This window comes from Gopherus flavomarginatus, chromosome 3 (assembly GCF_025201925.1).
Source record: "Gopherus flavomarginatus isolate rGopFla2 chromosome 3, rGopFla2.mat.asm, whole genome shotgun sequence".
Taxonomy (NCBI): Eukaryota; Metazoa; Chordata; order Testudines; family Testudinidae; genus Gopherus; species Gopherus flavomarginatus.
The window spans coordinates 57869641-57883941 of record NC_066619.1 but is presented as its reverse complement, the minus strand read 5'-3'; positions in this window follow the sequence as shown (position 1 = coordinate 57883941).

The following is a 14301-nucleotide window of genomic DNA, read 5'->3' as shown; positions in this document are numbered from 1 at the left end:
TCATTTTAATTTCTCTATAAGAATGAACTGTACATTTAACTCATGAAGCAGCCATTCCACTCTTTTGAGAATTGATGCAGAATCATATTGGATTAACTAAGGCTACAGCCCTTTTAACAGTTGATCTTACTTCTCACACAGTCTCACAAACTGATAGAAGTTCCATTCCTTCTTCACCTGCTACCCCTGCTAAACTGTTATCACTACAATTTTGTTTTACTTGTAGTAGAGCTGAGGAGTCCCATGAAACTGAGTTCCCATTGTGCTTGGCTCTGTTCACATAGTAAGAGACCACTCCTGCCCTGAAAAGCTAACCATCTTAATAGATAGAAATGGGGGGGGGGAAGGCAGTACAAGGTGGAGTGACTTAGTCAGTATAACACAATAAGGCCATGACAAACCAGAACTCACATTTTCTGAGTTCTAACCTATTAGACAACAGAGCTCCTTGTACTTGTTATGCCTATGATTTTGCTGCTGTTTCATTATAAACAAACCATTCCTTTAGATGTTGTTTATTTGAATAACACCATTGAATCAACAAAATATTGGGTGAGATGAGAGAGTTTTTTCCTGCATGATTTAGGATTTTTAAAAAAATTAAATAATACTTTACTCTCCTATAGTAGTTCAACTGAGAATCTGAAAGGGCAAACATTAGTCACAACACACTTGTGAGGTGGATAGCTATCATTATGCCCATTTGAAGACAGGTAAATCAAGATACAGAAAGATTGAGTTTAACACCTCAGGTTACAGAGCAAATCAATGACAGAGCTAGAAACAAAATCCAGAACTCCTGACTCCCAGTCCCCTGCTCTGACCACTAGACTACATTGTGTCTACTAGTAGTTGTATTCTGCAAACACAGAGACCATTCTTCTCTTTCATCTTTCTCAAACTCCCTTACTTTGGAACCCCAAGATACCGTAGTTTAGTTTAGAAAGTAGGAAGCCAAATGAGTATAGTCATGAGGAAAGACTTCAGTTATACAATCCATTAAATAAAACAATAGAGCTTGCAGCTGAGCTATTAAAAAGAGTAGAGCAATTTTTATTTCAATGGCTACATTTTATTTCCTCTTCTGAGTGATTGTTAACAAAGGGCTGCTGAAAGGACTGGATAAAAAGTAGACGTCAGATGCAGTATCCATGAGTTGAACAACATTATTAGATACAATTTCATAAAATCTAGTTGCTTTTCTGCTACTAGAAATCATGTCCTTTTGTCAACTTGTGGTCACATCAGCACTTCTGTTGATATAATTTGCTCCAGCTGCAGAGCGTAGCTGGCCTGCAAATCAAGAACTAGAATAGGGACAGTCAGGAATAACTCAATGGGTTGGATAATGTGCAAATCACTACACATCTTGCTATTAGTATAGTTTATTTTCTCTCAGAATATTTGGAACATGAAAAATTTATCTTTAGCAAAACAGCCGATCTGACACTTTGCTGAGAGCAGAACTGGCTGGCTAGCTTATTGTAACACCCCTCCCCCAAGCCCCATACATACACAACATCTATAATCATTTAAGTGGGATTATCATATCAAACCCCTTCATTATCTTTCATTGAATTGAAACCAAACACCTAATTTCATATATTGTTTGAGGTATCCCAATAACATTGCTTGCAGCCCTCTATACTCACTCTTCAGTTCAAATGTGTAAAAGGCTATTTTCTGTTCTCCACTTCATCTGCTCTATTTACCCCTTCCTACCCTCTGCCTGAAATCAACAGGATAAGTAATAGTTCATCCTCACATAGTAATAGGATCCTTTAAACTTCAGTCTTCTAGCCAGATGGGAATCTGGTTTCAAATGAAATGTAGCACATCCAGTGGGGCTTAGAATGAATGAACAGCGTACAAAGATTGAAAGAGAGTTACTTTCTGGTTAATTTAAGCCAGTTCCATTTTCTCTCTTTACTCGAATAGGTACCAGTCAGAAGCAAAATGAAGTTAATATGACTTATTTCATTTTAATCTAAATTGTATTGCATATCAGGCCACTACTAAGTATGATGAAGAAAAAATTCCTATGTAGCAAATCAAACTCTGCGTTCACCTTGAGATCAAAAAGAGCTTCATATACCAACAAACAAGAAAAGAAAAATAATAGAAAATATGGCACCCATATTAACAAATGTGGCTAATCATGTGTGGAAATGCTGCAGGTAGCTTGTTGTTCACCAGTACAAGTAAAGGGCATGTCCTCTTTTTACAAGATGGAAGTTTTTCAGTGCCAGGCACAATGAGAACTGCAAACTCATTGCTTGAGCTCTCAGGTCCTTTGAAAAGGGAAGAAAGGTGCATTTTTCAATCAAGTTAGGACAATCAAGCTAGCTCAAATCAGCTGAAAACTCCACTTATCACTATTGTAGACACAGCTTAACATCTCCATCTTGGTTTTTAGGAGTTCAAATTATAACATCCTTAGGCTATAACTCAATTTGCTAATTTGTGTGAAAAGGATAAACTGTCTTGTCTTCACTAGGATTTTAACTCAAGTAAAGAGCACACTGTTTTTAAGTGAAGACAAGGTCCGAGTCTGTACTGGTGTTAATAGGTTTCTCAATTAAATTAAGTTAGCTTGATTTGAAAAAAACAACTCACCTTTATTTTTAGTCTAGACAAGATCTTGACCTATAAAATTTACTGTCACAACAGTTCATAAAGTCAAATACCCTGGCTGAATTTAAATCAAGATTGAATAACTTTTTGGTAAATAACATCTAGACCTGTACATGCTAAGATAAGGCAACCTCTTTTTCCAAGAGGGTCAGAAAAGATTTCACTTTTCCCTAGACAGCATTTCATAACTAGGTAGGTGTACTATGGGAGTTTTTCTCTTTCCTCTAATCACTGCCAAAGACAGGATCCAATGGACCAATGGTCTGATCCAGTATGGCAAACCTTACATTTCCTGTTTAAAAACTCCTGGCTAACTGAAAATTTTGAGTTTTTGTGGTCTGAGTATGCAGTGGATGAAATGTACTATCACAGCAACAGTCTTTCACTGCAAAATAATAATGATTTCAGATCTGACCACTCAATCAGAAAATTGGACTCTGTACTACCTGGTGATTGCAGATCAAAATTTGTCAGTGACTGCAAAATTTAAATTGCTGAAAGATAAAAACAGAACCAAAAAATGTAAATTTTGCCCTTTATGTAAAGTAAATGATAGCACTAATTTGCAGCCATCTGCTCTCCCCAGCTCTTGATTCTTTGGTCCTCAGATGCCTCCTCCTTCTCCACAACTCTGCAAATCACCATAGTTCAGAGATGAACTGCCTTCAAACCTGAAGAACAGCAATGTGTAAGCTTCAGAGCTTGTCTACCTCACCAACAGATGTTGATCCAATAAAAGACATGACCTCACCCACCTTGTCTCTCTAATGGAGCATTAAGACACTGGCCTGGAACAATGGTGACACAAAAGTTGCTCTGAATCATATCAACAGCAACTCAAGGAATTCTGATAAACATGGACTGCTACCAAGGGGGAAAACTAAATTAATTTTCTGCTCAGCTGCCACAGAACCAGAAAGATCAAGTCCTCAAAACTATTTTGACTAAGTTAACTAGCTAATCAACTGCCTTGAACTAACCTATATCAAAGAGGTCTTGTCCTATTTTGATGACAAGATCAAACAAATATGGGAAAGTCTCAAGCATTCCACTTCCCTGGCACTAATAGAGGTTTGGTCTATACTTAAAAGTTAGGATGACGTAGCTATGGCACTCAGGGGTGTGAAAAATCTACTCCCTTGAGTATTGTCGCTATGCCAACCTAACTCCCAGTATAGACATGGCTAGGATGATGGAAGAATGCTTCTGTCAACCTAGCTACAGTCACGCAGGAAAGTGATGCGATACAACAATGGAGAGACTCCTTTCAATTGCTGTAGGCTACATCTACATGGGGTTACACTGACATAGCTATGGAGCTGTAGCAATGCTATTATAGTCCTGTAGTGTAGACATGGCCTGAATCCACACAAACTATATGAAATGCTGGAGGCAATAAGGCAGATCTAGAACACCACCAGTGAAATAGATTTCTAACCCTACCGGCTAGTGAAAACATGTGAGCAATGCTTGGAATATCTACTGCCCTACATCTCCTTCAAATAAGGCAATATACCAAAGATCTTGAAATAGGCAATTAAAAGATCATTCCTTAAGAAACCATCCCTTAATGTTATTGGTCTTTCCGACTACCATGTAGTGTCAAATTTCCATTTCCAAGACAAGTTCACAGAGTTGATGTTGGTAACCAAATTCCCAATATCATTTGTCTGCTGGCATAGCTCTAGACCTCTAAACCCAGGACATGATGGAAATATGCCTCTGGTAACACTGATGGCTGACCTCCTAACAGCCATGGACCACGGACAAACTTCCATGCTTAAACTATCATCCTCTTGGTACTGCTACTGAATGTATGCAGTTGTCTTCACCCCCACCAATCACAGCCTGCTGCTGTATCACATACCCCTAGCAGGTAGATCCTGTGATACTAAATTTGGCTTCATTCATGTCTCTAGGACAAGTACCTGTCCATTTTAATGAACAATCTCTTTTCTTCCACAAGAGCACTCATAATCATATGTAGAGAACTGATAGGATCTGTCTTATATACTCTCATTTTCAGCATGAAAAGGAAGCCTTCTTCTTCTCAGCAGATGCAGGCAAGTCCATCATTCACATGTCACAATGCATGTGGATAAAGAGCAACTGAGGCAAGACGGAAGTGCCAGGAGATCATCTGCACACCAATCATTAAAGCAGTGATCCAATTTGAAAAGACATTTGTTTTGCGAAGCTCTAAACCCTACATCTCCCTTCAGAGAAGAATATTAAAACCAATAACTCTAGGGCGAGGATCCAATCTTTAAGGCTCCGAAAGCTTAATTAGGAAATCAGGATAAATCCAGGCCTAATCATCTTCAGAGTTTGATGTAAGACCCACCTCTTAATCAAGGCTTTCCCACCATGAGAGGGGTAAAGAGCACTTGACTCTCATGAACAGATGAAAATAGGATAGAAAGTAGAAAAAAAGAGTGTGGAGGAAGAAAGAAAAATAAAAGAAGAGAAAAAGCATGAAAAATATCTCAAAGTTAATAGTACAGTCTGCTACATAAAAATCTGTTTGTGGTCCTAAATTATTGCTTCACATCTATTTGCAATGCTTATTGGCTTTATAATTACCTAGAGAAACAGACCAATATATATTCAATTAAATACAGACACTAAGCTGAGAAATAAACATTCATGATCAAACAATATTCTTAGGATCATTTGCTTCAGCCACAGAGTTCCACAGACACAATGGAACTGGTCCAATTCTGTGGTGAAAGCAGTATCTGAGGAACCTGTAGAGAAGGTGTTTCCCAGGTAATCCCTATACCTCCCCACCCAATGGCATTTGGCAAAAGTCATAGTCAGGTGAAGGGAAAAGCAAGGATGAATCTAGTGGATCTATTGCTACACATATTCATCAGCCATTGTTCCCTGTAGAACTGGAATATAGGAGCAGACACAGAACTATAAAAGCACATGATTTAGATGCTAGGATGCCTTCCTTTACTAACCTCTGATGAACCCCGTGCCCAAGCCCAGCTGCTTAGGCTTGGGAGATAACCCTTATGAGTTTTTATGTAACAATTCCCAACCTTTTAGATTATGTACTTGATTAGAATTCTGAGATATATGATCAGGTTGGGGAGGTAGGTCATGAAACTGCCTTTCTCAAACTCAGACAGTATATAATTTGTGAAGTGCCTTTCAAACAGGGATCTATTACTCCCATTCTGCTTTTATGACATTTGTTCATTTACAGAATGAGTCCATGCTTTATCATCCTTAAACCAGGAACTGGTTTTAGTAGTCAGCAAAACGTACAAGGCTTGCCCTAAATGATAGTGCAAAGACACATGCTTTTCAGTCTGCCTAATTGCTAAGTCTATGTGAACTCTGAAATGATTATCTATTATCTTCAATTTGGTCTGTGTCTAGACAGAGAATGGTAACCAAAGTATGTTTTTTCCACAGTTTGCTCTTTGGTTCTAAGAGAGAAACGTGTTCTCCCTATGCAGCTGGAATGAAAAAGATCCTGGTTTTGAAAACATTTCTCCTTTTAGTTCAGAATGGCATGTCTTCAGTTAGCTCCAAGCCAGGCTAGTGAAGGTATATTGATCTAGAAGGTCACTTAACAATATGGTTTCTAGAAAGTGGAGCTTGAAATTGAAGCATATGACAAATATATAAAAAAATATTTTGGAACAATGAATGAGCTACTGCTGGGGTTCCGTTCCGTGAGGTGTTAAACCTGTAGTGTGAAGGTAAGTTAATGCTTTTCCATCACACCAGATTCAAAAGAATCTTCATACGAAAGATGAGAATGAAATTATTTCCAGTGAGTGAGCTGTCCTACTAGTGTAAGAAATGCTTGGTAGGGGGCGGGGGAGGTAAGTCTTTCTTGTTAAAGATAATGTTCTGTTAAAAATAAGCAGCATTTTCTACATTTTAATTTTAGTGCATTTCCTTTCTGCTTCCTCAAAGCTCATAATATTCCACTAGAGAGGTCAGCGAACCACAAGGATATGTTGGGGGAGGAAACAGCTCTACTGGGACATTTTTGAGGTGCAAAAAAAGTTAGCTAGAATGCTCCACAAAACTCTTTGGGCTAATCATAGATGTAAGTCTGGAAGGCTCCCATTCAAAAATGAACTTGGAATGTTTTGTTATTCCTTCAACTGTTTTGTCTGGTTTAAGTAGCTTATCAGATTGCTCTCTCTGTTTTATTTTGCATAAGAATCTGTTTAGTTAGGATATTTATTGCAAGCAAAGCACAGTAGCACAAACAAAGCACTAGAAGGGAAATCTCAAAATTGTGTGACTTTACAAAGGAAAGAGAATAATTTTAATACACACACCTTTGAGATATGTAGACCACCGATAGACACAACACAGTTAAAGACTCTCTTGCTTCTGATTCCTTTTCTATACATCTTTTATGGGTCTGATCCAATTGCCAGAGCATGGGATTTTATGTTCCAGCTGTGCCACTGATTTACTGTGTGACCAGGAGGCTGCCAAGTTTCCTTTCTGCCTCAGTTTACTCATCTATAAAATGAGTGATACAATTATCCCATCAAGGCTTAATTATGTTTTATAAAGTGCACTGAGATGCTCAGATTTAAAATTCTAAGTTAGTGCAAAGTATTATTGTTATGCTTTGTTTCCCATATGAAATTACCACCTGTTGCAGTTTTCACAGGACAGTCATGATTTTTAGTGATCCAGTTCTTCATAGTTCACTGCTAACAGGTCAGTCAAAGAATCCTAAAGTTATGTTGTCCTGATTTAGTCATTAATTTGTGGCACACAGTGTCTTACATCCTGACACAGGATCTTGGGCAAGCATTGCACAGGAATAACACAAGGTCATAATATGCTTTCTCTTGCATCACAAGAACAAAAACATGTCTTTATCTATTTTTCTGTTCCATTCTTCTGTGGTAGACCTGATCAGGAGAACGTGGCACTAGATCTACCAACAACTGTAACAGTGAGTGGATTTAAAATCCAGACAAGTGTAACAAAATGGGGCAACATTCTCTTCTCTGATCTACTCTCTGGATCTCTTCTTTCCTGTGAATTGTAGCAGGGCTACTGTGCTGGGTGACTGAGTGAGTATTTCTTGGCACAGTCACAGTCCTCAAAGGAATTAGCTCCTCCCATAGGGAAAGGACCCTAGTTCATGCAGTTTTTCTGAAAGGACGTTTTGTTTGTCTGTTCTTTCTGTATTTGAATGTGAGGGGAAACTACTATAATTTAACAAGGAAAAATTGTGCTTAGCTGTGGAAAAAGAGAGACATCACTGGATCAGGAATAAACACTATTAACAAATGGAGAGAGGACTCAAAGCTCCAACAGGATGCGTAGCCCTGTCCTGAATGGATAACTATCCCTGACAGAGTCCGTGTGTTTTTTCACACTGGCAACTCTTATGTAGCTTGTCATGCCACGTCTCATTGAACTGAACTCAACTGAACTTATAACAGCCTAACCAGCAGCAGGAGAGGTAATTTGTAATTCCTTTAAAGTCTTTGTAGTTTACTGAACTAAACAACCCCTTGTGTTAGCCCCCCAATAAGTGCAATGCCTCCATTAGCTGCTTCATGTCTTAGGAATTCCTGAGCCCTTCTTGTTTCCTACTATTGCCTTAACTCTTGGACAAGGAAGAACCCCCCCGCCAGGGAAGTTAGTCAGTAGCACAAGCAGACACACTCCCTGCAATAACAATCTTGCCACATATTTATTTAATGTGGTCTGTTCGTTGCTGGCCCCCCCCCCACCCCTCCCGGTGTTGGTTTTACCATCACATTCAGTTGCCATCTCTCCCAGGGGCAGGAAGAGAAAATACATGGCTGAACTTCTCAGAATTACTTCCTGATCCAGGATTCCTTTCCATAGGGGAGGAACTACAGTCTTTGGGGTCTCTGTGTGTATATGGCAAGAAACATTCACTGAACCAGCATGGTAATTCTACTACAATAGATATACCTTCTACACTATAGCATGAGCCTTAGCAGCTTAAGCAAGCAGTCAATTTGGCCTAATGATCTTATGAACCATACTATTTCTTTCACAGAGTTTTCAGAAATCTTTATTGTTCCTAGCCAATCTCTGTATTTATTTTTGTGTTTAATTTTATACCTCTAGTGTTCTGTTTCCAGGGGGCTCAAGAGCTGAATCACTGTTTGACTGAAATATCCCTGCATGAAAAAGCATGAAATAGCTTAGTCAGTTCCACTACTACTTTTCAGAAAGTACTAGCAAATGGGACTTGCCTGGATTAGACTGTTTGGGAGCAAAATGCTTCTAAATGTTAAGTGCATAAAAGGTTTTGAAACATGGTTTATATATTTAGGCCAGCAGAAAGGGGACAGAAAGCAGGCTTACTCAGCCAGTTGGGAATTCTCCTCATACAGGGAAATCCCCAGGTGGTGTGAAGCTGGTATAGCCAATCCTATACCACCTCCATATTGCCTCCCTTGGAATAAGGGGCCTACCATGGTGAGAGGACCCAAGTGGGGAATGTGCTGTGCTCTGCTAATACTGATGAACAAAACAGTTCTTTGTTAAGCCATTTTAGCTTCTGCAGGTTAGAAACATGTTGAGACTCCTCTAAATTGTGCCAAGGGCCAAACCGGCCCCATGGCTATCCCCAGGTTTGTGGGCAAGCAAGATGAAAAGCCACTAATATCTCTCCTTACTGGGAGAGCACTCAGGCACACTTCAGGGACCAGCCCTTAGAATCTATCTGGATTTCTTTATATTGTATGCCTGTCTGCAAATGGAAAAACTAGAATATTACTGTGGTTGGGATTAGGTGATACTTCACTGAAGTTGGTTATCATAACAGCTGCCCATCATTCAAGGTAAATGTAAGATGAAGTTAAGCTCCTTTTGGAGTAAGATAGCCAATTGAACAACAATAGGAGCTAAAATAAAAGGAGCCAACACCCTAACTACAGGTCATATGAAAGGCCAGTCAACAACTGAGCAATGTGGGTGGAGGGTTTTCATTAGGTGTTGTTTGATGGAGCTAAGTATTAGAGGGATAGCCGTGTTAGTCTGGAGCTGTAAAAAGTGACAAAGAGTCCTGTGGAAGTTAGTCTATCAGGTGCCACAGGACTCTTTGTCGCTTTTTGATGGAGCTGTGTGAGATGCAGTTAGAAATATCTCAGAAGCAGACAGAAGGTAGCAGAAAGCCAAGGACAGCCAGAGAAGCACTTGTAGTATGATCCTGAGAGAAAGCTAAGAAGCATTGCTTTTGGGCTTAGAATATTGAGCAAATAAAATGTCTCCTGCTGTTTGATTCCTACTGTGTTCAGTGAAACAGTTCTTTGTGTGCATGCTTTATAAATAAACTGGATTGCATCAAAGAAAACACCTGACTGATCATCAATTTTTCCTCCTAACAAAAACAACTCCAAGTAGGGGATAATCATTCAGTGCAAAAGGGGTAATACTATGATGACTGCATTAATGTCCTATAAAGTGTATTTGATCTTGTTAATGAAGGTGCCATGCTTATAGATGAAGTATTCTTAAAACTTCCCATTGAGATCCTTTTTTGATATTATAGGCTTATCGTAAACACTAAGCGTATCTTCAAGATGATGCTTCTCCAATCATGACAACTGTGATCAGCCAGGGTTATTTAGAACAGTATCATGTATTAAAAACCATTTAATAAAGAAACATATCTATATCTATATCTATATCTATATCTAACTAATACTTCCTAGAAATACCTAAGCTATGTGGGTGTCCAGAAGTCAAAGATGAAAGGCTGTAACAGCTGAGACAGCTTTTGTGAGGGCTCCATAACTGGACCAATCCAAAATAGCTACATTTGTAGCTATAAGTACAGATAAGCCTGAGCTGCGAAATTTAAATCTGAAATGAGAATCTTCACTCACCCCACCTGCAATTCAGAAATGTTCAGATCTAGGTTTTTGGGTCAACCAGAATGGGGTTGGGCAACTCTGTCTCACCCCTATTTAGGCCAGTGCCTTAGTGACCCAATCTGATCCAAGACATATATACTGCCATTTCAGATGTGCATATTTTATATCATACCTTATGAAGCTTTTATAATGGTTTGTAGAGTGAGAGTCCATTTTCCTAGCTATTACCTCAGGACTGCTAGCTGAAATTTATCAGTTGACTTTATCCTTGACATCAAAAACTACTGTAACTCTATGCATGCACAAACACCAAATCCTTCCTATGCTCTGCAACCTTCCATGGCTGAAAGCTACCTTGACTGGAAGATTATTACCGACTTAGTTTACTCTGAGTTATTCCAGATGGTTTATTCTCATTTAAACAGGAAACAGTAAGGACTGTAACACATAAAATAAACAAAATAGTAAGACCACATGCAAAATATTTATATATAATCCATTTATATGGGTTTCATTTTTCCAGATTCTTATAGGATCTGAACAGCGTTAATTAGACCTGTATACCTTTAGGACCCAATCCTGTAATGCTAGGGTCTAACCACTTGGATTGCAGGATCAGAACCATAGGTTGAAACTCCTGAGAGCACAGACTGTAGACATTGACACTAGTGTAGATGAGAAGATGCCTTTACACTTTCCACACGCTGTATCTTTTTAAAAGAGAAAAATAAATACAAAACATGGGGCTAAATTCAGGAGTGATGTGAAATGGTGTAAATTACACACCAGTGTTACTGGGTCAAGAAACAGGAGTGTGCAGTTATAAGTGCAAAGCTGTTTGACTTTGGTATTTAGTGGGAGTGCAAAATGAGTGTAATTTATATTCCTTGAACCAAAGAAAGAAAAGCAGCCAATGGAAGGGTCATTTGGAAAGTTACACAAGGTTTACACATCCACTGAATGCCATATTACTGAAAATTAATCTACTTTGACATTTACATCAATTTTCTGAACCACTTACTCCCAAAAGGTCAGATCTTCAGCTGATGCCAATGGAATTACACTGATGTACAACAGCTGAGCATCTGACCCAGACGATAACATATAGCATTGTTTAGGTCACCACTGAATTTGACCAAGAGATTTTTGGTCCTCTGTCTTTATTCATGTATTGGAGAGTGTCAAGCACATAATCAATGATTTAAAAATAAAATAATACTTAATTCATAATGGTGGAGCTACTGATGGAGGGGGTAAAGTACTATGTATGGGCTAAAATTCCCTAGAACATGAACAATACCCTCTATCATCTGAAGATCTACAGGTTCCTAAAATATTACCTTATTTGGCCTGTCATCCCTTTCAAAACATTTTAAATATGCAGAGACCCCAGCAGAGATATCAGGGATTTCACTACGACAGCAAGAAGCTAGGGACAAGACTTAAAGTCTCCTGCCCATAGCACACCTTTTTATGGCAAGAGAGATGCTGTCCCTGCAAAATCATTTCTCTAACCTTCTCAAAAGCCTCAGGCTGTCTCTAAGAAGGGTGGTATAAATGAGGGCCAGAAGTCAGTGATGTTGTGGAATACTTTGCAGACCCACCTGAAAACCCCAAGGCAATCTCTGAGGAGGAAGTAGGTAAAGGGATGACTATTATGTTGGAGAAGTGAAGGATAAGGGAGACCTCAAAAGGTTTGGAGATGCTTGTAATAAGCACCCAAATTTTTAAGTATATTTGCCCATCATTAGTCAAAGGTCTTATTCTTGTATCACATGTATTTCCCCTGAGTAAAATGGTCTTTACTTCTGGAAAATGCATCTCATTTTAGATTGCTGCCAACGCTAATCAAAACCACCTACACAACAATATTGAGCTTTTTATTTTTTTCCCCCACTCTTAGATTTTCTTTCATGATTACTGAAAATTGCATACAAGCAATTTCAACAGATAAGGATAAAAGAATTTAAACTAACAAATCCTATATCCTATGTATCTGAATTTCTGTACTCCAGTACAATTCCTCAGAGAAGCCTGATAATACATCGGTGGATAAGACATTCTCTTATAGTCATGCAGACACTTTGCAATGACATTAGAAACCTCCCTTCCATTAATAGTCTTGAGTCAGGCTTTATCAATTTACTATATGGAAGTTGGTGAGCAGTAGTGATTTATTTGCAAAATTCCCAGTGGAGGGAAAGCCACACAAAGGTTTTCTGGGGCAAATAGTGGGTCAAAATATAGAAACAGATTGGGTAATCTTTACTCAGAGTGAGTAGTGCCTTACTTCTGAGGTAGTCCCATTGAACTTTGTGGGATTGGTTGCGGAGTAAGGTGCTACTCAGAATGAGTGAGGGGATCAGAATTTGGCCCACATTTCACAAATGGAACCATGGAATATGCAGATGAAGGCAAAAAATACATTTTCTGGATTTGAAGTTATTGGCTGTTTAGAACCAGAGAAAACAGTATTTTAGAAGGGGAGATTCCCCCTACTTTGTCCCCCAGAAATAGATCACTGGTGAGCAGTGATTTTTAAACAAAATGTACCAATTTTCATTAATTTTTTTGTTGGGAAGTTTTCTTAGGTCCAGGATAAAGTGACACATTCTCTCATTTATGTTTTATTGCAAAAATTTTTTGAAAGATCTTGGAATTAAACCAGAAGTTGCAACAAGTAACTTTAGTGAGAGTAAAAGGCTGATCAGTCAGAGTAAAGTGAACAGATTCTGCCGCTCATTAATTCCTGCAGATAACTCTTGGCAGGTAGATTGGTCATGCAGAATTCATTCCAAGTACCTGATATTTGAAAAATGATCTGTGTTGGTTGTTTTTATTAGATACATAAGTCACATGGCTTGTTCTATTCATTGACCAAATGAGCATAACTGTTAGAATCAGGTTTACAATGACATCATTTACAAATTCAATATTCACATTTTATGAATATTATCCAATACTCAATTTTTCTATGAGTGTTACTAGCAGTATATTCTGTCAGTTTTATATGCATGGAAATCAAACAAACACAACATTTAAATTAATTTAGGGCCAGATGCCGCGCTTACTCACATTGAAATTACCTTATTACTACTCTGCAGGAAGGCAGAAATTCTCAGGACATTAGGACCAATTTAGCCCTAATTCATTCTAAGTGCAGTCTCATTTCCTTCAGTAGGATTGCATGGGATGCAAGTTAGCAAATAACTTGACTTGTGGTCTCTTGAACTGGACACAATGTGTCTGAGTTTATTCCAGTTTACACTGGCTTTACACTGGTGTAACTCCATCAGGTGCAGGGGGTTACTACTGATTTATACCAGGACAATAAAGCACTTTGGTGCCTTTGTTCCAGCTGTTTTGAAAATGCTCCAGGATAACTTATCTAACCCAATTTCTTCCCTACCAGTTTATTTCCACTAACCTAAAAAGAATGATTGCAGAAATTGTACTTTAGTTTTCATTGAATTGTTCTTTCAGCGGTGTCTGCAATTAAGAACCACTCACTAAACAAACTGTAATTATTGCAAATTGTAGTAAGCACTAGTAATTGATATGCTTCAGTAAAGCAGGCTAGATTTTAGATGGCCTTTAAGAACAACAGCATAAAATGAAACTGTAACTTTAGATGATGTTTGTATTAGGAAGAAATTAAAATCTAGGGCACACTTATTCCCATTAACAAAAAAAGGGCACTAGTAATAAAGTTACTTGTGAAAATGTACAAATATGCTGTTGTACAACCTGCAAAAAACCCTCCCTGCAAAAATGGCAATAGCCTGGACACATCCATGAATTGGTGTTATCT